Source organism: Phaseolus vulgaris, chromosome 3 (assembly GCF_051622355.1).
Source record: "Phaseolus vulgaris cultivar YP4 chromosome 3, ASM5162235v1, whole genome shotgun sequence".
In the NCBI taxonomy this organism is placed as follows: domain Eukaryota; kingdom Viridiplantae; phylum Streptophyta; class Magnoliopsida; order Fabales; family Fabaceae; genus Phaseolus; species Phaseolus vulgaris.
The window spans coordinates 29156466-29181071 of record NC_143500.1 but is presented as its reverse complement, the minus strand read 5'-3'; the positions used below and the strand labels follow the sequence as shown (position 1 = coordinate 29181071).

At 35.6% G+C, this 24606-nt stretch overlaps 1 pseudogene; it reads left to right on the top strand.

Annotated features, from left to right (window-relative positions):
* Positions 1–8450: 8450 nt before the first annotated feature.
* LOC150028773 (uncharacterized) lies at positions 8451–9473 on the top strand (annotated as a pseudogene).
* Positions 9474–24606: the final 15133 nt, after the last annotated feature.

Here is a 24606-nt window from a genome sequence, read left to right as displayed (position 1 = left end):
AGGAGCAAATTTAAAGAATTAGGAAGTAGTGGTCAAATGTTTTCTCTTTTTGTAGTATCTTTTGTATAAAATGTAAACTGTTTAAATATATAGTTTTTAGGAAGGTGCTAAGAGGGAAACCTAAATATACCTCTTATGTAAAGCATCTTTTTGGTATTAGTTTTAGAACATTCTAGTAGTTGACCCTTCATACCTCACTATAGGCGTTAGAAGTGGGAGATGTGCAAGGGACCTTTTGGATAGCTTCTTGTGTAAGCTTCTTGTACTTCATGACCGGTCCTTCTCCTATATAAGGAGGGCTTGGGTCCTTCTAAATACAGAATTGATATTGAAACTACCGAAACTCTCCCAAATTGGTGATTGAGTGAGTGAAATTTATCTTCTCCTTTTCTAGTCTTATCTTGAGTGCATCTTGGAACCACAAGTGGCGACATCTACACTCATCTTGAAGCCTTACATCCTTCAAGTGGCGTGTTCATCTCCAAGAACTCCAACCACATAAGTTTCCTTCTCTTTTCCATCTTATTCATCCATTTCTCTGTCCTTATAAACTCTAGAAACATGTCTTAGGCTTTTCTTGCACTTTTGTTCAGTTCATTTCATTTGTTAGTCAATTTAATTGGTTCAATAGATTTCTTTCTTGCTTTTGTTCGGTTCATTTGCTTTCTGGTAGTTTTAATCGGTTCCTTTACTTTCTTGTGCATTTCAATCGGTTCATTTGGCAAAAAATGGGTTTCTACATGAGTTTTGGTTTGGTGGCTCAAGTTTTGGTGAGTTCTTGAATGAAAGAACATTGATCCAATTCTAGAAAAGTGCCTATTCATATTCCCACTCAAGTTGATTCCATATCATGTCTATGAAACATCTCTATCTTGCTATTGGAATCATATCAGAAAATATATGATGTTGTCTATGATGATATCAAGACCAAGACAACCTGGAAATGACATAGATGTTTACATAAGTCCATTGATCAAAGACTTGAAGCTTTTATGGGATCAAAGAGTTGAAGTATTTGATGCATATGAGAAGGTCAATTTCAATTTGACGGCATTGCTATTTTGCACCATTAACGATTTTCCAACATATGTGAATTTGAGCGATTATAGTGTTAAAGGATATAGTGTTAGAATGTATGGCCTTAAACTAGAGGGGGGATGGATGGTTTAAAGAGGGTTTTCGCAAACTTTTAAGTCTAGAATGAAATTACTTCGAGAAAACTTGAATAAAAAATTCAGTTTGCCAAAAACACAAAGCATATAAGCAAAGCACCAGAAAAAAAATCGGTTGTTTCGCAGAAACAATCGGTTGTTTATACCAGTTCACAAATATAAAACTGAATTTAAAGAGTTCAAAGGATAGAGAGATTGAACTCACAGGTTTATACTGGTTCACTCTTAACCAAGAGCTACATCCAGTCTTTCTAGAAACCACTGGGGAATCCACTAAGCAATCAACCCTAGATTCCTTACAACACCACCAAAGAAGTGACCTTGATCCCCTCAAGACACACACTTCCTTTGGCTCAGCAGAACACCACTAAGAATGTTAATCTTGACAACCTCAAAAACACACAACACTTCTCAGCTTCACACACAAAGTTTCTTCAAAGGTATAAAGGATTACACTTGTTACAGAAAAGATCTGAAATCAATACAAGATGAAAATCCTATATCCACTCTCTTTGATCCAAGCAATCTCAATGCAAACTTCAACTCTTCAAAAGCAAAATCAGTGAAAAACTCAAATTTGTTTTTCTTTAATTGAAACTAAGTTCTTGTTTGTTACAAAATCTGAACAAACTATTTATTGCATTCAAAGCCTGGTCAAAGCATTTAAAACTGAAGCGTATTCAGTTATAAAATCATTTAATGCTCAGTCAAAGCACAAAACAATTTTCTGTTTTGGTCCCAAAACAAACAATCGGTTGTTTTCACGAATCAATCTGTTGTTTTGGTTTGACAGCAAGTCAACCATGAAAAATAGTTTTCAACTTTTCTAAAAACACCTAAGTATAAAGCAATCGGTTGTTTCGACAAAAGAAGGTTGTTTTTCACTTAGTTTGAAAAAAACTTTTCTTTTAAAAGGTTTGAGAATGCTTAAGCTTTGGATTCAATCAAGAGTGGATTTACACACATAATCTACCCCAGATCCTATCTAAAGACAGCTCAGCAACAACAAGCACAACCAGCCTTCTATCATCCTTCAAAGGGTTTGGATTCTTCAAAGCTTGAACACACTTGATTCAACAATCTCCCCCTATTTGATGAAGACAAATCCCAGGTTGCTTGTGTTGGATTTGATTGAATCTGAAGCAGTTCCTGCAAGACAAAGTTTAAGCAAAGCACAATATCTTTGATATAGGGTTAGAGTAAAAACATAAACAATATATCAGCAGTTCTAAAACCAGCAGAAATAAGGCTTACTTAAACACTCATACAAATCATAGAGTTTTGCAGAAATTAAAAGATAAAGAAAGACAACACAACATAAATCTCCCCCTATTTGTCTTCACAAATAGACAAAAAGAAGAGATAAAAAGATAATTGTTCCAGATCATACAGAAATTTAAAACAAAAGCAATTAAATTGATACAAGACCAAAAACAATCGGTTGTTTCGTAAATTCAACCGGTTGTTTTTCCTTTAAACTTCCTTGCCATACTGGAGTTCAAAGATTTGATTCTGAACAACTTCTATCTGTTCATCCAAGGTCATGAACCGTGTATCCATGCTGTTGAACCTGTTGTCTATATTATGGAAGTTGCTTACACACAAATCATGAAGATTTCTTTGATTCTCGGAAAATCCATTAAGCCTATTGACCATGTATCTTTCAAAAGAAGACATGGATGGCATTTCATCTCCTTGATTCCCTGCACTGGTTCCAACACCTAGATTGGTTTCAGGTTGCTCTTCTTGATGAAAATCCATGTCAGCAGCTTGATCTTCTTCATCAAAAATCAGCAGCTGCAGCACTTAATGAGGCACCATGATCACCATCTTTGCTCACCAATTTGCCACCTACTTTGGTGAATCCCATCTTGCTAAGAAAGCCATTGTTCATCTCTTGAGTTGACTTAACCAACTCAGATGACTCATCTTCCAGATTCACTTCAAAATAAAGTAGAAATTTAGAGATCAAAACAACATAGGGATAGTGATAATCACTTAACCTCATGGCTTTTTGCATGTGTTCTTTGATGATGTGGATCCAATTGATTATGATCTTCTTCATGATGCAGTAGATGTACACTAGGTCCTCTTCTGTTAGGACAGAATTATTGCTCCCCCTTGGAGTAAGAATCCAAGTTACAATAAGAGCAAACAACCTTTCTTCTAGCTTTAAGCCTCCAACCGAACAAGTTCTCACTTGGGCATTTTGATTTTTCAAGCAACTCCTGTAGTATTGGACTTTGTTGAAATCCTCTACTACTCCAAGGTTTCCCTTGTTGATTCTTAGGCCAGCATATTTCAAACCAGCAACTGCAGTCCACACATCATAAGTGATCTCCATGTCAACTCCCTTCACATGAGAAACAAGGTTGTTTCCCTCAAACTTGAGATTGGTGTAGAACACCCGAATCAAGTCAGGGTAGATGTTTCCCTTCATCTCCAAGAACCTTCTTAGAGACTGATCTTTGAGCAGCTTCCTCACATTTTCTATCTTTTGGCTTTTCAGCCAATCAAAGGAAACAACTTTGGGGTTGTTTATCACCTTTATGCTAGTTTCAAACCTATACCTTTCAATAAGCTCATTGTCTCCAAAAAACCAGTCCTCTAATCTTCCTCCAGACCTCACTGCTCTGGTTTTGACCCTCTTTGATGTAGTAGGTGTTGATTCCATGACAGCAGAAAAAGGGGCAAAGAAGACTCACACAAGGAGAGCAAAAGTTGTTGCAAGAGATGACTCAATTGGTTGTTCTTGTGAGAGTGAACAACTGCAACAGAATTTAAAGAAAACACAGAACCAAACTGCATTCAATGACGTGAGTGGGTTTCAGTTTTTCAGAGAGAAAAGACTTGACCAAGACCTGCACAGAAAACGTCAGAAAAAGCAGAAAATCACATGGTCATCACATGTGATCTTTGCTAGTCATAAAAGCTCTTAAACTTTCAAGATTTTGGAATATATTCCTTTATGACATGTTGTAACTTCCTTCAGAACATAAACAGGCTTTCAATACAACTTTATTGACCCAAATCCTTTCGTAATTGATATCTGCAACAAATAGAAATTAAATCCATTCTTTCACAGTGCTGTCAGATAAAAAACAATCGGTTGTTTTTCTGCAGCAACAAAACAAATTTTGAATTTTTAATCATGAGCAGAAAGGATTCAAATCAGATGTATTTGAACATTTTTAAAAGAGATATTTAAGCATGAATATGAATTTAAGAAGGAATTAAAGATAGAGATAAGAAAAGTCTTATCCTTTATGATGTTCCTTCAATGAGTCATATGCCTTTTGATCAAGAAGCCTCTTTTGACTATTGAGAGCCTTGGACAGATACATAACATTGATTCAGCTTGAATGTTAGTCTTTTTCTTCCAAGAACCTGATCAGATGACTCAGTTCCACATATTCCTTTAAATTCCCTGCATAAACATGAATTCAAGCAACAAGGTTTGATCCCCTTACAAATGTGGGTCCACATGGTTTACTTTTATCATTTGAAACCTCACAACCTTTAGGAATCCATTTCATAAAGCCTATGGGAACAATTTTTTTTCTTATTTTGCAGAATCTAACAGAATGACCTTTCTTCATGCAATAAAAGCATGTAACAACCGGTTGTTTCGACTTAACAATCAGTTGTTTTACTGGCTTTCTTGAAAAACTTTTTGAAAACTTATCTTGCTTATTTTGTGGATTAAAACCTAATCCAGCTCTTCCAAAAACATAGTTTTGAGATGCCAAGACATTCTCCAAGTTGGATTTTTCTTTTGAAAGGTTATCCACAGTACTTACAAGATAATGCACTTTCCTTTCAAGATTTTCACAATTTTCGCAAATGAGAGTGTCACACTTGCAAGAAGAGTTTTTGCAATGAGTTTCAAGATTTTCAAAATCCCTTTTTGATTTTTCCAGCTCTTCTTCAAGTGCCTTAACTCTCTTTTCAAGCTAGCTGTTAAGATCTTTCAATCAGTTGTTTGAAAGAACCAATCAATTAGCTTCATCATGTGTTTCTTGAAAAGCTTAAAGCAATTCACTATAATTTTGTTCATTTAAAGAAGCACATGAACTTACTTCAATTGAGCTGCTTGACTCATCATCTCCTTCAGTAATCAAGCATATGTTTGCCCTTTCTTCTTCACTTGATGATGAGCTTGATGAGGAGACTTCATTCTCATCCCAAGCTATGTAGGCCCTTTTTGACTTTCCCTTCTTTTCTTTGTAGCTTGACTTCTTCTCCTTGCTTTCTTTGTTTGGGCAATCTGCCTTTATGTGCCCTTGCTCACCATAACCAAAACAGGTATAGTTATTGGAATTAAAATCATTGGATTTTTTTGTTTCCATACCTTTCTTTGTTGGTGTCTTTGTTGCGGTTCCTTTCCAAGAATTTGCTAAACTTTCTAGATAACAAACTAAGGTTCTCTTCATCACTTTCATCATTGGATTCTTGCTTGCTTTTGTGCTTGACAACTTTTAAGGCAATACTCCTTACATGCTTGTCTTCGCTTTCTTGAACATTGAGTCGATTCATTTCTAACTTATGTTCCCTAAGCTTGCCAAACAAAGAAGCCATACTCAATGATGTTAGATCTTTAGATTCAGATATAACAGTTACCTTAGGTTGCCAATCAAGACATTTGAGGATCTTGATGTTTAGCTCTTCTTTTTCAAAGGTTTTGTCAAGGCTCATGAGATGATTGATGATGTGCGTGAACCTTTTCTGAACTTCAGCAATTGTCTCACCCATGAGCATTCTGAACATTTCATACTCTTGGATTAGAGTATGCTTTCTAGCTCTTTTCACCTCATTGGTACCTTCATGAGTTACCTCCAAGGTGTCCCACATTTCCTTTGCTGATTTGCATTGAGAGACCCTGAAAAATTCATCTGAATTCAAGGCAGAAGTTATTATGTTTTTAGCAATGCAATCAAATTTGGCCTTCTTGCTTTCAGAATCAGTCCATTGAGACCAAGGTTTTTCAATGGAAGATCCATCTTTTTCAAATTTTGGAATAAAGGGGCCATTTTCAATTGCATCCCAAATACCTTTGTCAAGTGATTCTACAAAGATTTTCATTATAACTTTCCAAAATTGGTAGTTTAAACCACAAAACAGAGGTGGTCTTGATTGAAGCACCTTCCCCAAAAGGTAGTCTATCAGCCATTTAAAAACAGTTTTAGGATCACACTTGAATAAATTTCAAGAACCAAGCTCTTGATGCCAATTGTTAGAATGTATGGCTTTAAACTAGAGGGGGGGGGGGGGGGGGTGAATGGTTTAAAGAGGGTTTTCGCAAACTTTTAAGTCTAGAATGAAATTACTTCGAGAAAACTTGAATCAGAATTCAGTTTGCAAAAAACACAAAGCAAATAAGCACAACACCAGAAAAACAATCGGTTGTTTCGCAGAAACAATCGATTGTTTATACCAGTTCACAACTATAAAACTGAATTTAAAGAGTTCAAAGGATAGATTGATTGAACACACAGGTTTATACTGGTTCACTCTTGACCAAGAGCTACATCCAGTCTTCCCAGAAACCACTGGGGAATTCACTAAGCAATCAACCCTAGATTCTTTACAACACAACCAAAGAAGTGACCTTGATCCCCTCAAGACACACACTTCCTTTGGCTCAGCACAACACCACTAAGAATGTTGATCTTGACAACCTCAAAAACACACAACACTTCTCAGCTTCACACACAAAGTTTCTTCAAAGGTACAAAGGATTACACTTGTTACAGAAAAGATCTGAAATCAATACAAGATGAAAATCCTATATCCACTCTCTTTGATCCAAGCAATCTCAATGCAAACTTCAACTCTTCAAAAGCAAAATCAGTGAAAAACTCAAATTTGTTTTTCTTTGATTAAAACTAAGTTCTTGTTTGTTACAAAATCTGAACAAACTATTTATTGCATTCAAAGCCTGGTCAAAGCATTTAAAACTGGAGCGTATTCAGTTATAAAATCATTTAATGCTCAGTCAAAGCAAAAAACAGTTTTCTGTTATGGTCCCAAAACAAACAATCGGTTGTTTTCACGAATCAATCTGTTGTTTTGGTTTGACAGCAATTCAACCATCAAAAACAGTTTTCAACCTTTCTAAAAACACCTAAGTATAAAACAATCGGTTGTTTCGAGAAAAGAACAGGTTGTTCTTCACTTAGTTTGAAAAACACTTTTCTTTTAAAAAAGGTTTGAGAATGCTTAAGCTTTGGATTCAATCAAGAGTGGATTTACACACATAATCTACCCCAGATCCTATCTAAAGACAGCTCAACAACAACAAGCACAACCAGCCTTCTATCATCTTTCAAAGGGTTTGGATTCTTCAAAGCTTGAACACACTTGATTCAACATATAGTGCTTGCCCTATATATGAAGAGAACAGAAGTTACCATCAACTGAAACATGGGAGGAAAACTTCTTACATTGGACATCGAAGGTTTTTGAAATGTAATCACCTTTATCGTAGGTTAAAGAAAGCTTTTAATGGATCTCAGGAGGAGAAAATTGCACCTCCACCCTTAACTGGCAAGGAAGTGTACAACTGAGTCTGCAATGTGAATGTGAATTTTGGAAAAGCACAAAAGAAACACATTGTGAAAAACATCTGGAAGAAGAAATCCATATTCTTTGAACTTCCATATTGGTTAAAGTTAGATGTTAGACATTTGATAGATGTAATGCATGTGGAAAAAATGTTTGTGATGGTATAATTGACACGTTATTGAATATTAAAAGAAAGACAAAGTTGGTATAAATGCTCATAAAGATCTAGTTGAGATGGGTATTCGCTTGGAGTTGCAACTACAACCTCATGGTAAACGAGCATATTTGCCTCCAACATGTCATACTTTGTCAAAATCTAAAAAGTTAAGTTTTTGTGGGTGTATGCGGGGAGTTCAAGTACCACAAAGATACTCTTCAAATATTAAAAGTCTTGTGTCAATGCAAGATTTGAAACTTATGGGATTAAAATCTCATAATTGTCATGTTCTCATGCAAGACCTTCTCCTAGTTGCTATTTGTGGAATTTTACCAAAAAATGTTAGACAAGTGATCACTCCCCTATGCATATTCTTCAATGCTATTTGTAGAAAAGTTATTGATCCTAATAGCTTGTATGAATTAGAAAATGAAGCTATCATTATCTTGTGTAAACTAGAGATGTATTTTCTTCCTTCATTTTTTGACATCATGGTTCATCTAATTGTTCATTTAATGAGGGAAATTAGAATATGTGGTCCTATTTTTTTATGTTGGATGTACCAAGTTGAGCGATGCATGAAGATATTCAAAGGGTATGTGAAGAATGCGTACCGTCCAGAAGCATCTATTGTTGAGAGATACATTGCCGAGGAAGCAAGTGAGTTTTGTACAACGTATATGTCAGAAGTAGAAGCCCTAGGAGTTCCAAAGTCCAGGCATGAAGCAATGTGTGAAGGTAAAGGCACACGAGGTGTGAGGGTGGTTCAAAAAGACCAACATGAAGTTCTCCAAGCACATTTGTATATTTTGAACAACACCGATGATGTTCTTCCTTATATAGATGCACATAAGATGTTGTTAAAGTCAATGAACCCTCGTGCAAATGAGAAATAGTTGTTGACTAAGCATAACAAGACCTTCTTGAAATGGTTTAAAGATAAAATTGGTCAAGAAGATTTTGATATTGAGGAATTGAAATGGTTAGCATGAGGACCTAACTTTGATGTCATAACTTGGACTGGGTACGATATTAATATGATTTTTTTTATACAAAAACTGAAGATGAAAAAGGTACTATGTAGAATAGCGATGTTACCCTTGAGGCAGAATCTATGCACTTTGCTAGTTCAAAAAACAATAATCCTATTGTGGCTACTCTAAGTTACTTTGGAGTAATTAAAGAAATCTGGGAGGTTGACTATGTCAAATTTAGAGTGCTTGTATTTAAGTGTAAATGGGTTGATTATAACATAAGAGTGTATTTAGATGACTTGGGTTTTACTTTGGTTGATCTTACAAAGATAGCGTGGAAGGAAGATCCTTTCATTATGGCTTACCAAGCAAAACAAGTTTTTATGTGAAAGATCCTTCTAATGAAAGGTTGTCAGTTATCATACATGGAGAATTGAACATGATGTTCATCCACAAGATGACTCAAAGCTCCAATTTGTAGATAAATCTTCATTCTCAAGATAATTACCTCATTTGAATGACGAAAATGATGTAGATGAAGTACATGCTACACGCCATGATCACAATGAAGGAATATGGGAGAACATTTTAACACTTCCACAATAGAAATCAACTATTTTTCATTAGCTTTACTATTTAAAAATTTGTTTTTTTAATTTAAATATATATCTCAAACTTGTTTATGTTCTTTGTAGGTTGATCACATAACTAAGTCATCAAGGAAGACTAGGGATCCCACACAACTGAAAATCTTTTAATTAGGCGTATGGGTAGTAATAAGGTTCCAGTTCAAATAGACCCTCAGACTGGCAGGGCATCAAGCCCTAATCAGGCCCAAATTGTAAGTTATTTAAGAGCCTTAGCTAGATCTAAGGTCTCTATCTTGATCCCTAACTGGGACCACGTATCAGAAGTATACAAGAATCTCATATGGGAGGAAATTTGTGTAAGTTATTTATTTAAATGTTATTAAATAATTTGTATATTGAATTTACATTTTAATGATTTATTTATCATAATTTGTAGACAAATTTTGAGTTTGAGACTTTGAATTTGGTTCAAAGCAAAATAATGTTTTCAATAACTACAAAATTGAGGCAATTCAAGACAAATATGACAATCCATTACATCTTTGGTAAATACAAGGACAAGTCTCCTTGTGGAAAATATTCTATAGATGAAGAGACATGGTCTCAATTTGTTAAGAGTCGAACGGATCCCAAATGGGAGGTTGGTGAACATTTCATTATATATGTTATTAAATCTTATAATGGATTTCATAATTTATGTGTATGATGTACTTATAGGAAAAGAGGAAGAAAGCTCAGATGATTGCACAAAAAGATGCTACCCCCCATAGACTATCTCGGGGAGGTTATTATCTGCTAGAGAGAAGAATAGTAAAAGAAAAGTTAAAGAGACAACAGAAAAAATCTGGTTCTAGTGAACTTATTTGTCCTCCATTCCCACCTAGTCGACATTTGAAATGGAAGTTGGCTAGAACTAAACTAGGGGGTAAAATGACATATGAGAAATAATTAGAGATTTCTCAGTGTATTGGAAATTCATAATTACATGTCATATTTTATTTTACAAACTTATCATTACATATTATTATATTAATACATTGTATTATTCTTTAAAGGATGAGCTAGTGGGGCAAAGCTCACAGGGAAGTTTTGTTCCCAAAGGTCGAGATGACATCTTGACCATGGCCATTGGGACTGAAGAACACCTTAGGCGTGTTCGTATGACTGGTTTTGGTGTTGATGTTAAACAATATTTTGGATTAGTTTCTCGACCTAGCTTTTGTGCAAATGCTAATCAGTAGATGATGGATCAATTAGCTGCACAAGTGACAAAGAGATTGACTGAACAATTGACTAAGAGCATAAAAGAACAAGTTACTCCAGAGTTAAGAGATGAATTCAAGCAAAGATATAATCCCTCTGAACCAGTGGATGTAATTTATGCTCGTGGTTGAGCTAGCACCAAAGGTAGCTGATGGTAGAGCCCCCAGCCACACACAACCACATATTAAGGAGGATGAAAACCTAGAGGTTGTTTATGAATTTATTTGCAAATATGAGTCTAATTGGGCTTTTGTTTATTTTTGTAGGCCCAAATCAAGAGGACAAATTTAGGGTGAAGGAATGTACAAACATATTCAAGAAGACCTCCAACTCATGAAAACATAAACTAAAGCTTTGGTCAGAAGAACACAAGAAAACTAAGTTCCGACTGACTAGTCAACATTACTTTTGAGCCAAGCTTTAGCTTAAATAAATTGTATCAAGTTTTTTAGGATTTCATGGGCCATGTATTGGGCCTAGAAGCATAGAATAATTAAACCAAATATTTGGGCCAAGTAGCATAGGTTTTTGGCCTTGTATTTGGGCCAATAGTAAAATAGGTCTAGTTAGAGTTAAAAATGACTAATTAGGGTAACAATTAAGCTTCTTTGAGCCCAATGTAACCCTAAAATATCTAGGGTATATTAGAGGATGAAAATTACCTTAGCATGGAGCACATGAACGTTCACATGGCAGCCTAGGAGTGGAGAGAATTTAGCATGGAAGGTGTGAGCTCAACATAGAAAGCATGACTCCACATGGCACCTTCTCATTGGAGAGTTTTATTTTGAATTTTCAAATTTTAGCTCCAAAATGTTTAGCCCTCTCTCCTATATATTGAGGTGCTTGGGTCATGAATTATTAAGATCAAATATATGAGTGAATTGCTGCCAAATTTGCGTGCTTTCTCACTCCCTTGGTTAGACTTTCTAGGATAAACACCTTGATCTTCTTCTTCACCTTTTTCAAGTGATATGTCCCAACCAATCACTCTCCCTACTTTTCATACACCTTCAAGGAAACCATAGCTCCATTGGAGCCATCCTTGTCCACTTCCTTCATTAAGCTTCCGCACAAGTTCATCAAAAATCCAAGAAACCAATTCGGAATGAAGGCTACACCATCAGTAGCTGTGATGTGGAGGACTTTGAAGATGATGACACCGAATCCTTCTATCAATGCAGGTTATTTGTTGATTGAAATTATCCTCGTGTAGTGGCCATTGGGAGAGTGTATCTAGGAGGTTCAACCATTCACATTGTGCCCATACAGAGTGATTTATCTGGAGTGGTGGTTGAAAACGTTAGAGATGCATCTGCTACAATTCCAGTGCCCACATTAGATATTAATACAATGAGAGAGGCACTTGGAACATTTATTGCATTGCCTACACATCTCATTAAGACCATTTCAAAAAATTATCAGGTACATTTCATTAAGAGCTATTAGTGTTAGAGTGGTTTTTAGATTTATACTTTATATTTGTGATTATGTTTTACAGAACTCTACTATGAGACAAAATGCACCAATTAGTGGTCATTTAAGCCCTCAAGTCCAACCATATGTCAATGTAATCCAAGAGTTGGTCAGAGTTTCAAATCAAATGTTTAAGATTCTTGTGTGATTCCTTGGGATGCCACATTATTTGGGGTTGACAATGGTGGTATACCATTGTACATAACCATGCAAGATTTCTCTAAAATCATCTAAGGTTGTTGAACATCACAGTTATTCAACTATGGATGATGTAAGTACCCTTAATAATTACATGCTATTTAATCAAATAATGTTTCATGAATCATGTCACTGATATTTATATTAACAATGTAGGTATAAAAATAAGATAATTATCAACATGGAAAATTTTGATACTTTGGTTTCCTTGAGCCCCAATCCATATAGAAGCTTGGGAATAAAAAACTTGATTGTCAGACTTACATTCAAAGATGGATTCAGACATCAAGCAAAAGGATTTATTTTACTCCTTTTATAAATGGGTAAGTAAAACTTGATACATTTAGAGTTTACATGATTATAAAAATGACTAATGAAATGTTTTATACTAGGTCTCATTGGTAATTGATGTTTATTTGTTCCATAGACAACACTGTTGTTTGGTTTTGTTCACTGCATAGGAAGCCAAGTCAAGATATGAAGACTATAATACAAATGTATGTTATTGTAAATTATATAAATTATTGTGAATTACTAATGATTTTTCTCTTTTTAGTGCAATCAATGTGCACTGTCTTAGGGGTTGATCCACTTCATCATCACAAAATCTACGTTGGATTTATCCTAAGGTATATATTCACTTCATTTAAACTATTAATTTTTACTTTTTTTTAGTTCAATTAAATTAATTGTTACTTATATTTCATAATAGTGCAATAAACAACAAGGGAACTTTGAATGTGGTTATTATGTGATGCATTGGATGTGGACCATAGCACGTGTGAGGATTATAGACTCTTGGGAGCAGGTATTATGTGATTTTAAATGCTCTAACTTCTCATTATGCATATTTGTTAGTATGAACACTAATATACTTTTACATTTCTCAGCTTTTTGAAGATTCCAAGCCACTAAGCACAAAAGTCTTGAAGAAATCCTTCAGGAATGGGCGAAGTACTTTCTACAAGTTAGGAATCAAAACATGCAATGATATATAACTTTTTAATATATGTACATTTTCATTAGATGTAAATCATACAATTTTGATTAGTTTCAACAACATGTCTTTATATTTCTCTATGTATACAAATCAATCTGGCTGGTATTCTGGTTTTATTATATTTACAGGTTTATAAATTTTGGAAAAAACACATTTTATTAAATTTATAAAAAAAACTAGCACATTTTACATCGATTATGATCATAATCAGTGTAATATGGGGACTCAATTCACTCAAAAATATGTTTTAGAGGTACATATTACATCGATTATTACTTTAACCGGTGTAATATGTGGCCTCATTCATAATTCAAAATTGGCCCATATTACACCGATTGCTCGAGCCAACTGGTGTAATATGTGCTTACAAACTGCACATATTAAGCTCTCATATTACACTGGTTGACTAGAGTAATCAGTGTAATATGAGGCTATATATAACACTGGTTAAGCAACCAATGTTATATGTAATTAACATTTTACAATATCCACATCTACATCGGTGGTGAGACTGATGTAAAATGCCTCCTAGATTCAGTGTAAAATTCATTTTCTGCATTTTTACCTAAACATGAAACTTTTACGTAAACATGAAACTAAAACTCTAATATGTTAGATTGAATTATGTTAGATTGGATTGACCTTTATTTTATATATATAGGATGCAGGTAAATGAAAATTTCTATGGGTAAAACATGTTTAATTTGCTGGTAGTGCAGACTAAATTTTAAAAACCAATATTATTTTTTGAACTTAAAAATACAAACATATATCTATATGTGTTGTAAGTTATTTGGTAGTTCTTGAATTTTTATCAGAATATCCAATTATAATGGAAAATAATTATTTTCTTATTCATGGATTATATATACTTTCTGAGACCGAAAATTACATACTTATGATGACAAAAAACAGTTTTTCTTTTTAAATAATGTAATTTATTTTTTATTTTTTAAAATGGACAAATTTATTTTTACAAAAAATGGATAAATTATCAATGTCAAATACGTTTTTAAATACTAAAATCTCATCCACGGATATATTAAAAAAAACTAATTCGTATATGTGATATACGATTTCAATATATTTTTTAATTTTATAATATATAATAATTAATAATTTTTGTTCAAAATCTAGAATTAGTATATTTTACATACGATTTCTATTAAAATGTATATGAAATGTGCATTTTTAATTTTTTAATATTTAAAATTTAAAAATAGGAAATTAAATAAGTTTAATTTATTATTTATAAGAGTATTTGTTTGGTTTTTCAGGAAGTGATTCATTGATTTCATTATGTATACGATTAGTTGTTGGTCTGTCTGATTTCTTACTGTGCATGTGGAGGTCTGGGATGAAACCAATGATCTTGATTTCAAACTGAATGAAATCCAACTTCGTAAGCCTTCAAATTATATTGCAGACTATAAATAGAATCAACGAATATTGTTAGTTGTAAATGACATGCTGAACAAACAACAATAACATGAGCATAAGGAAGTCAGAGAGCTTGAAACTCCCCACAATCACACTACCAGTCATTAAGTCTTACCGTGTATGACATAAGTAGGTATCATAGTAGCTTTTAAAGATCAAACTCTAAGTTTTTTCTATTGTAGCTTTGGACATGAAACATAGCAAATTGTGGTTCATTTTTCCGTAACAAGACAATAATATCTTTTGAATATTGATGGTCAGCTCGTAAGATGCACTCTATCTTCGTCCCTCGTTCAACAAACCAAGTTTTGGTTCTTTCAAAAGTTGTCTTCACAAGAGAACATATGGGTAACGATCATGCTCCGTTTAATACAGAGTTCATGCACTAAGCTAAATTTGTTGTCATGTGGCCATACCTCGTACCTTCATCATATGCTTGTGTCCATTTTTTCAAAGGTATTTGGTCTATCCAGGCAAAAGCTTGTTGAAATTGTGATCTTAGAGCTGACAACTTTGCCTGAAGAGTTGGTTGTTTCATTTCATAACCTGTGAAATGTAAAAAATTAAATGATTTAAAGTGATTATGTTGCAACAAGAATAACCAATATAAGTGAATTAAATTAAGATAAATATCCATGTTTATCAATTGTCTCTTCGCCTCGGCTTTCTTGAACTTCTTATTGAAGTTAGATGCAATGTGGCGTATGCAATATACTGATAGGAGATCATGTCCTTCCCGAGCAATTTCTAGAGATTTTAATGCTGATAAAATGGCCTTTCCTCTATCAGTTATCATGCAAATATTTTGTTGCGGTTATGACATGTGATCGCAACAATGGTTCTTTTGTTTCACCTTAACCTATTGCAAAAGCTAAAGGAAATATGTTCCGGTTGCCATCTTGACCAATTGCAGTTAGCAAAGTCCCGTGATATTTTCCAATCAAGAATGTTCTGTCAATTTGGACTATTGACTTGCAATAATTAAAGCCATAAACGCATGGCTTGAAAGCCCAAAATACATGTTCGAAGATGTAACACGAGTTGTCTTGAACATCATCAATAACAAAAGGCCGAGTTACATATTCGACAGTTGTCCTAGGGACACTTTCTTGAACCACTTGCAACCATCTTGAAAGATGATTATAGGATTCGTCCCAGTCGCCAAATTCCATGGCAAACGCCTTTTGTTTTGTCATCTATGCTTTTTTATACGTTACAGAATAACCATAACGACTTTTAATTTCTGCAATTAAACTTTTCATGGGGATAAATGGGTTTGCTTTAATGGAATTGACCACTATAGTTGCAATTTGCTTGGAGTCCAAATTTATATTATCATAAGAAAGAGTGGTCACAAACATGTGTGGGGTGCTTCAAAGCAAATTCGCCAACATGGTATACGAGTTTCAGTTGAACTCGTTTTTGTTGAAGATGGTTGTTGCCCCTTCAAGACATGTGTTTGATGAAGACTTTTTATGTACAACTCTTGTATATTTCCTTTTGCTTTAAGAATGTCTTAGGTAGTGTTTAAAGGTTGTTTAACAGTAGGCTTTTTGCTGAGTAAGTCACCTCTTAACCACTAACCATGTGATAAGAGCAAGCACAAAATTTAGAAAACTGTTTCACATGTTTTACAAAAAACACGTTTACAACATAAAAATAAATCTGTTCTTTTCTAAATAAACAGATTCATTTTTAATCTGATGCCTTGGCTAAGTCTTGTGAAAATTAGATTTTGTGCATCAAGCATTTTGACTAAGTCTTCTACCTTTCAAAACGACTGTGTTTTAAATAGTTAAGCTTTTTCTATTTTCATTTTGAAAAATAAATCTGTTCATCTGTAAATGAATAGATTCTTTTTTGACTCTGGTGCCAAGTCTACCTCAAACGGGTTTAAATTTGTCACTGCACCAGAATGGCTGACTAAGTCCCGTCACATAACAAATTCTCTAACTGCTTTTTGAAAATAAATCTGTTCATTTTATAATAGCTTTAACTGTTTTTAAAAAATCTGTTATAAGTTGGTTTTCTATAAAATGAAAACTTGTTTCTGAGTTTAAACATCAATCATACAATTGTGAAAACAAGTTTTGCATCAGAGAATTGAGGATTTACAAAGAATTAGCATTTGTTCTTAAAAGATTTCGAAAATCACAAAGTGCTTGTTCTTGTTTGGTTCCAAAAGCTTGGTGAGAGGTGCTGCTACTGTTCTAACAATATGTTCTACTGGTTTAAGGCAGATTTCTGCATCCTCAATCAGGTGTAGTCGTTTCACATTTCTTTTCTTGTAAAAGTTTGGTTTTACACTCTTCTTGATAGGGTTTCTTGAAGAGTGTGTGTGCTGAAATAGGGTTTTTCAGCAAGTGTACCTAAGTTCTTGTAGGGTTCAAGAACAGTGGGATTTGTGTTTGTTTGAATTGTGATTTTGTGAATTTCACCTTGGCTTAGGTGAAGACTGGATGTAGCTCAGTTGAGTGAACCAGTATAATTGTCTTGTGTTCATTCTCCCTTAATCTCTGCACTTAAATTTCTGCATAACTGTTAAACTGTCAAAAAATAAATCTGTTCAATCAATAATAAATTTGTTCTTTCTGGGCTTGTGACATACTGTTCTTAATTTCTGGAAAACTGTTTGATTTTAAGAAGAACATAAATAACCTGTTAAAAAGCCACTGAAACAGATTGATTGTGATAGGTTACTCAAGTAATTGTCAAGCTATCAATTGAACCTTAATCACTTGCTTAAAATTGAAGCTTGCTGTTTTGTGATTCACTGTTTTTCTTCATTATATCAGTGTGTGTATCTGGAAAATCAATCTGCATAATCTTGTGATTAACTTGACTGTATAAACGTTTTTCAAACACAAATAGTGCCAAAATAAATCTATTCAATTTCAAATAAATCGATTTATTTTCTGTACACTGTGATAAATACTGATTCTGCTAGAAACATTTAAAAGATCAATTCAACCCCCCTCTTGAACTTTGGCACTATTAAACCCAACAATTTTGTCATTTTCCTTCATGTGCTTTCCTTCACTCGTTTTTGATTTTTCCTTCATGTGCAACCCTTCACAACCTAGGTTGGTTCACATGAGAATCTTGGCTAAATTTGTAGGGAATCACTTCATTGCATAGTCGAGTCAAATACTCCATCATGTTTTATTTGAAAGTTTGGTGCTTTGGCAAAGATTCTGAATAATATTTCCTATTCACTTGTGAAAGCATGACATCGTGAATGTATTGCTTGAATCTCTTACATTGCATTCAAATGTATATAAATTGGTGTGTTAGTTCACAGAAGCGTCCCACCATTTCCTTCATTATTGCCTCCTTCTTGTAATTCAAGAGATCAAGAGTTTAGCGTGTTCGTTATACTACTTTTTGGGCCTCCATATCATGAAGTAAGAATTAAGTTTATTTTGTCAACTTAGAAGTCCCGATATTTAAGAAATTTAGAACTTTCATATTTTTTATTCTTTCAATTACCAATAATTGAAAGAATAAAAAATATGAAAGTTCAATTTATGTTTATGTTGTAGCTGCAAAAGGGACACATCTGAAGACGATGTAAGTTCAATTTGAAACCCGTTTCATATTGTTATTTTTTAAAATTCGTACATTAATTATTTTTTAAAATTTGTACATTATTTGTTTTTTTAAACAACAGTACGACATGTCACCCGATAGTCAACCACACCATTCTGAAGGTCACCCTCATCATGTTGGATCTTCATCAAATGTAGCAAAATTTGGATAACAAGTCCAATTTCAATCCCCAATCAACAACCTCAAATATTTAGCTTTATGGACCACCACCACAACATGTCTACTTAATTTCCCTACCAGTAAGTGCCATCAACATACACTAATTTTTCATCGTAGGGAAATATTTTTTCTACAGGTCCATCACAAATATTTGGTACTTCAACAATGACACCATCCTTCACATTTCATCCAGCTCCTACTATGCATTGCTATCGACCCACAATACTTTCAATAGGGTTTGAGATTCCATCTAACTACAACGAAGCCTTTCCGCGTAGACGTCCATCGAGACAACGAAGAAGGTCTCATATGGGACAAGATCTCAAAGATAGTTTCGTTCATCTTTAAATTGCTAAATTATATAATTTTTAAATTAGATTGTGTATTTTCACTTAATGTCAAATTTTAATGTTCTTTTTAAACATATTCATTTTTGGTTAACATTATCCGTTTTAGTTTTTCAATTAAATTTTTTTAATTTATTAAGTGTTCTTGCCGGTTGACCTGGTTGCCGGTTGACTCCAAATGCAAGCGCTGACTCCTCCTATTTCTGGTGGATTTTATGCTGCCCCTTGGATGTTGGAAAGCGGCTTCATTGAAACAGAGGGGGCCCTACCTGTTGATTGCACTCCGACGATCAAGTCAGTTTAGGACTTATAGAAACAATAAGTAAGTAAGCAGTTTCAGTCTTAGAAATAGTGTGTCTTTACCAAGGATCTAAACTCCCTTTTATAGACTGCTTTTAGGTTACCTCATTGTAACAACCCCTCACACCAGAGCCTAATCTCTAGTGAAATTAGGTTTGCTGGGAGGACATTCTGTTATGTTGTTACAATCTTAGCACAAGAACCGTAAACAATCTTCCTCTTTGGAGTGTACAATCTTAACAGCATGGTCGCCAAGGTACCAACTCATGTACCAGCGTTACGGGGCCATCTGTTCTATAGGCGCCCTAGTCCTTTACGTATCATGCATGCAACTTTCCCCTGAAAACCCTAGCATGCTTGGGCCTTGGCGTCTTTAGGAGATATTTACTTGTGCTAGACCTGAATGTACTATACACACCACATGCATTTTCTCGCTGACTAGGCATTTCATATATATATATATATGTATATATATATATATACGGGTTTCAACACACATATCTCTAGAGGCCCACTATCTTGACCAAACCACCGATCCGACCTGCTCCACAAGTGCCAATGTCGATTCCTGATGATGTCTAATGTTAGGTCCAGTACACAAGCCCCCTAGGCTCGAGCTGGAACTTGTTCTAGTGAAGAGGCTAATTGCTCACCTATGGCGCCCTACATGTCTAGTGAGTGATAGGACGTGCACAGTGTTGAACCAAGTGTGTTCAAGCTTTGAAGAATCCAAACCCTTTGAAGATTGATGAAAGGCTGGATGTGCTTGTTGTTGCTGAGTTGTCTTTAGATAGGATCTGGGGTAGATTAATTGTATATATCTACTCTTGATTGAATCCAAAGCATAAGCATTCTCAAACCTTTTAATTGAAAAGTTTTTTTCAAACTAAGTGAAAAACAACCTGTTGTTTTGTCGAAACAACCGATTGTTTTATTCTTAGGTGTTTTTAGAAAGGTTGAAAACTGTTTTTGATGGTTGACTTGCTGTCAAACCAAAACAACCGATTGAATCGTGGAAACAACCGATTGTTTGTTATGGGACCATAACAGAAAACTATTTTGTGCTTTGACTGAGCATTAAGTGATTTTACAACTGTTTACGCTCCAGTTTTTAATGCTTTGACCAATGTTTAAATGCAATTAATAGTTTGTTAAGATTATGCAACAAACAACTTTGTTTTAATACAGAAAAACATATTTGAGTTTTTCATCAATTTTTGAGCTTTTGAAAGATTGAGATTGCTTAGAGATTGCATTAATCAAAGAGTGTGAGATAGGATTTTCATCTTGTATTGATTTCAGATTTGTTCTGTAACAAGTGTAATCCTTTGTACTTTGAAAGAAACTCTGTGTGTATAGCTGAGAAGTGCTGTGTGTTCTTGAGGGGATCAAGATCAACATTCTTAGTGGTGTTGTGCTGGACCAAAGGAAGTGTGTGTCTTGAGGGGATCAAGGTCACTTCTTTGGTTGTGTTGTAAGTGATCTAGGGTTGATTTCTTAGTGGATTCCCCAATGCTTTTTGGGAAGACTGGATGTAGCTCTGGGTTAAGAGTGAACCAGTATAAACCTCTGTGTGCATTTTCTCTATCCTTAATCTTATTAAATTCAGTTTTTATTTTTGTAAACTGGTATAAACAACCGATTATTTTTGCGATACAACCAATTGTTTTTCTGGTGCTGTGCTTATTTGCTTTGTGCTTTGGCAAACTGAATTCTGATTCAAGTATTTCTCGAAGTGATTTCATTCTAGACTTAAAAGTTTACGAAAACCCTCTTTAAAACATTCACCCCCCTCTATTTAAAGCCATACTTTCTAACAAGTGCCTCGAGGTGACGTTTCACCATACTCTCTCACCAGCGTACACGTGGCCAGATCAATGGTTGGGACGCGCTGCCGCTTGCGCTTCTCCTTATACGTTAACGCTTCAACTTTTTCGCTCCCTTCACTATTTCATTCCCTCTTTGCGTATCTTTTCAAACATTTCTTCTTTAAACGCTCTACTCTTTTCTCCCGAATACCTCGTCTCCTCCAAGCATAATCACTTTAAGGTACGTTTTTTATTCTGCAATTGCCCTTGCCCTATCATTTTGATGCTCTTAATCTACTCATAACTGCGCTAAGAGTGTTTATATTCCTCGCACCTATGATCGTTGCTCTCTGTTATTCTGCTTGTTTGCTTTGTTTTTTCCCAAACGCGTGCATTTCTTCTTCTAAGTGGTGCATTTTTTTCTTCTCTGTTTTGGATTGTGCAAGATGGATCAACCACCCCCGAACTACAAAACCTATACCCCTGGGCTTCTAATGACCTGTTAGGAGAGACTTCAGAATTCACTACCCATGCGAGTATAGTGACCTATAGGAAGAGTGAACACCCCAAACGACATTGCCTTTTTGGAAAAGAACACGATAAATTTGTCAAAATCGTGCCTCGCAGGGTGGGTGAACCGGTCTATTGCGATGAGTCGTCGGACCCGGAGGGACCGTTCTGTTTCATCTATTCCACCATCTTTAAAAAGCTTATCCTTTGTCTACCCTTTCCCAGTTTCGAGCGGGCTCTTCTCACAAAGATTAATGTCGCCCCTGCCCAGCTACATCCAAATAGCTGGGCATTTGTTCGGGCGTTCTCCATCCTGTGTCACCACTTTGGCCATTTACCATCAGTGGATGTCTTCCTCTACTTCTTCGAAGCCAAAAGCCCAGGTTGAAAGCTGTGGGTGAGCTTCAACGGATTTGTTGGGAAAGTCTTGCTAACCCTCTTTTAGCAATCGTATAAGGGCTTCAAGGGTAAGTTCTTCAAGATCCGTTGTAGCGCTAATGATCCGAACCTTTTGGATGGGTTCCCTCTGTACTGGACACAGAAACCCGTGCTCAAGAAACCCAGATGCCTCAAAGACTTACCCACACAAGAACAAGAGGTGTGCGACTTCCTCTCCAACCTCCAAGTAGTATTTAGCTTTGCCAAGCTGATTAAAAATGAATACAACCCTTCAGACCTTAAGGCTTATATTTGTATCCCCTTCCCCTCACTCCTATTAGCGTTGCCTGTGTGTGTTTACCTAAATCCTTATATGCTTCTCTTCTCATGCAGGCATGGTGCTAGATGCTTAAAAAAGGAAACACCTGGCTACTGTGGCCATTATGAAGAAAACTGCTCCAGGCCCTTCTGCGAAGGATAAAAAACTAAAAGCGGTGGCCGAGGTTGCCCCCTCTAAGGATGAGGAGACCTGCTCAGGTCTTGTCTTGAAGAGGAAATGCAAAGATGACACCACTATCCTTGTGCCTTCAGACTCGGATGGCCGACCTCCCTCCTAACGTGAATGTCCCCCCAACACCTTCTGATGTGAGTTGATTAAGAGATGATTCATTAGTAGACAGTTTTAGAATTAGGATCAAGATTCTCAAGCAATTCAAGAACACAATTCAAGAACCAATAATTGAATTGAAACCCATTAAAATAACACAATAAAAGAAGATGAACCGATTAAACTCAGAAACAAGAACAAACACAAGCTACCAATTGAAGTCAATCAATAGAAACATTCAACCGATTGAGACATCAAATAATGCACATGAACCAATTAGAATGATGTAAGGAAGCATTTGAACCAAACAAAATGAAGAACAATTCATTACAAACGATTAGAATCACACAATAACAACTTTCTAACAATTGAAAACAAGAACAAATGAACAAGACATGTTTAGAGTTTGATATGGAATGAATATGGAAGAAAAAGATGAAAGGTTGGTGAAAACTTATGTGGTTGTAGACATGGGAATGGTCACGCCACTTGGAAGGTTCATGGCTCCAAGATGAGTGAAGAATGCTGCCACTTGAGAGCTCCCAAAAACTCACAAGATAAGACTAGGAGAAGGAGAACAAGTCTCACAAAATCTCTCTCAATTTGAGAAGAGTAACTTTACTTCAATTTCAATTTAATGTGTCTTTACAATAGCCAAGCTCATCTTTATATAGAATATAGGTCCGGTCACATGAAAAGGCATATGGAAATGAAAAGGCATGGGAAGGCAAAGGCATATGAAAATGCCGCCCAACAAGTTACATGCTCCATGGAAAATGTGACTTTTGGTACTACTCTTCATAAGTCCTATACTCATATTCATACTTCCCTTTTTATGTTCTATTTTAAATCTATTATGAAGATATTACAAAAAAGATATTAATTGGGCTTAGGCCTCATCTTTTGAGAAGACTAATAAGTAGAAATTAAAATGCTTTGTGCCTTGTCCATTTTTTCTATTGATGAAGTCTTTAATTGCTTGTTGAGATGGCCTTTCAAGTTTAGCATCCTTGGTCATCCTTATGTTTTTTTGGGTCACATCATGCCCTCTAAGTTGGATAAAAATCGACCACAAATTTAGTACTCATGCATAAGACAAAGTCAGTTTACAATTAGATAAGAGAATGCAAGAAAAGATAGGCAAACTGGACATAACATTTTTAAGCATTGGGAGTTTAGAAAAAGAGGCCTTATAGACAGACCATGTTAGAAAATACTACTGCTAGAGTCACCTTTTTTATGGCCTGATAGCCCACCTCAGACCCTTGCAAGACTTGGCTGACAAAGTATATAGGTCTCTGCATGCGGTCTTGCTTCTGGATGATGACCGAGCTAATTGCACGCTCCGTAATGGCGAAGTGGAGTACCTGGCAGCGACTTACACAACACTGGAGGACTGGCCAGATATTCATTCAGCTTGAGGAACAATTCTTCACACTCGCTTGTCCACACAAACCAGTTGTTCTTCTTCAAGCACTGGAAATAGGGATGCCCCTTATCCCCTCCTGTCGATACGAACCGAGATATCGACCATTCATCTTGTCAATTGTTGCACCTCCTTCACCGAGATCGGCATCCAAATGTTGTGTTATAACCTTGAAGATCTGGCCTTGTGTTTCCTGGCCTAGAGACTTGCCGAGTGTGAACTTCTTTCCCCCGATCTCCCTTTCCAGCACCTCTCCTGTAGGCTCGGGTCGCCTCTCCCGAGCCATCTCAGTTCGGGCGACCCCTTCTCCCCTTTGAGGTTGGTTGGTGATTGAGCACACGCCTCTCTTCGTCTTTAGGCTATTCTCATAGCACTTTTTTGTCGCCTTCTGGTTGGACTTAGTGGTAATCCCTGCTCCCTCGAGGAAAGGAAGCTTCATCTTCATATGCCTCGTCGAGGCCACTACTCTTATCCTATTTAGGACAGGTCTACCTAAAAGGATGTTGTAAGCTGAAAGAGCGTTGACGACGAGGTGGCGCCGTCTGTGAAAGTCTTCCTTAGCTCCACATGCTATCTCACCTCCACTTGGTCTCCAGCGAAACCGTATAGGTAGCCATCGTAAGGTCTC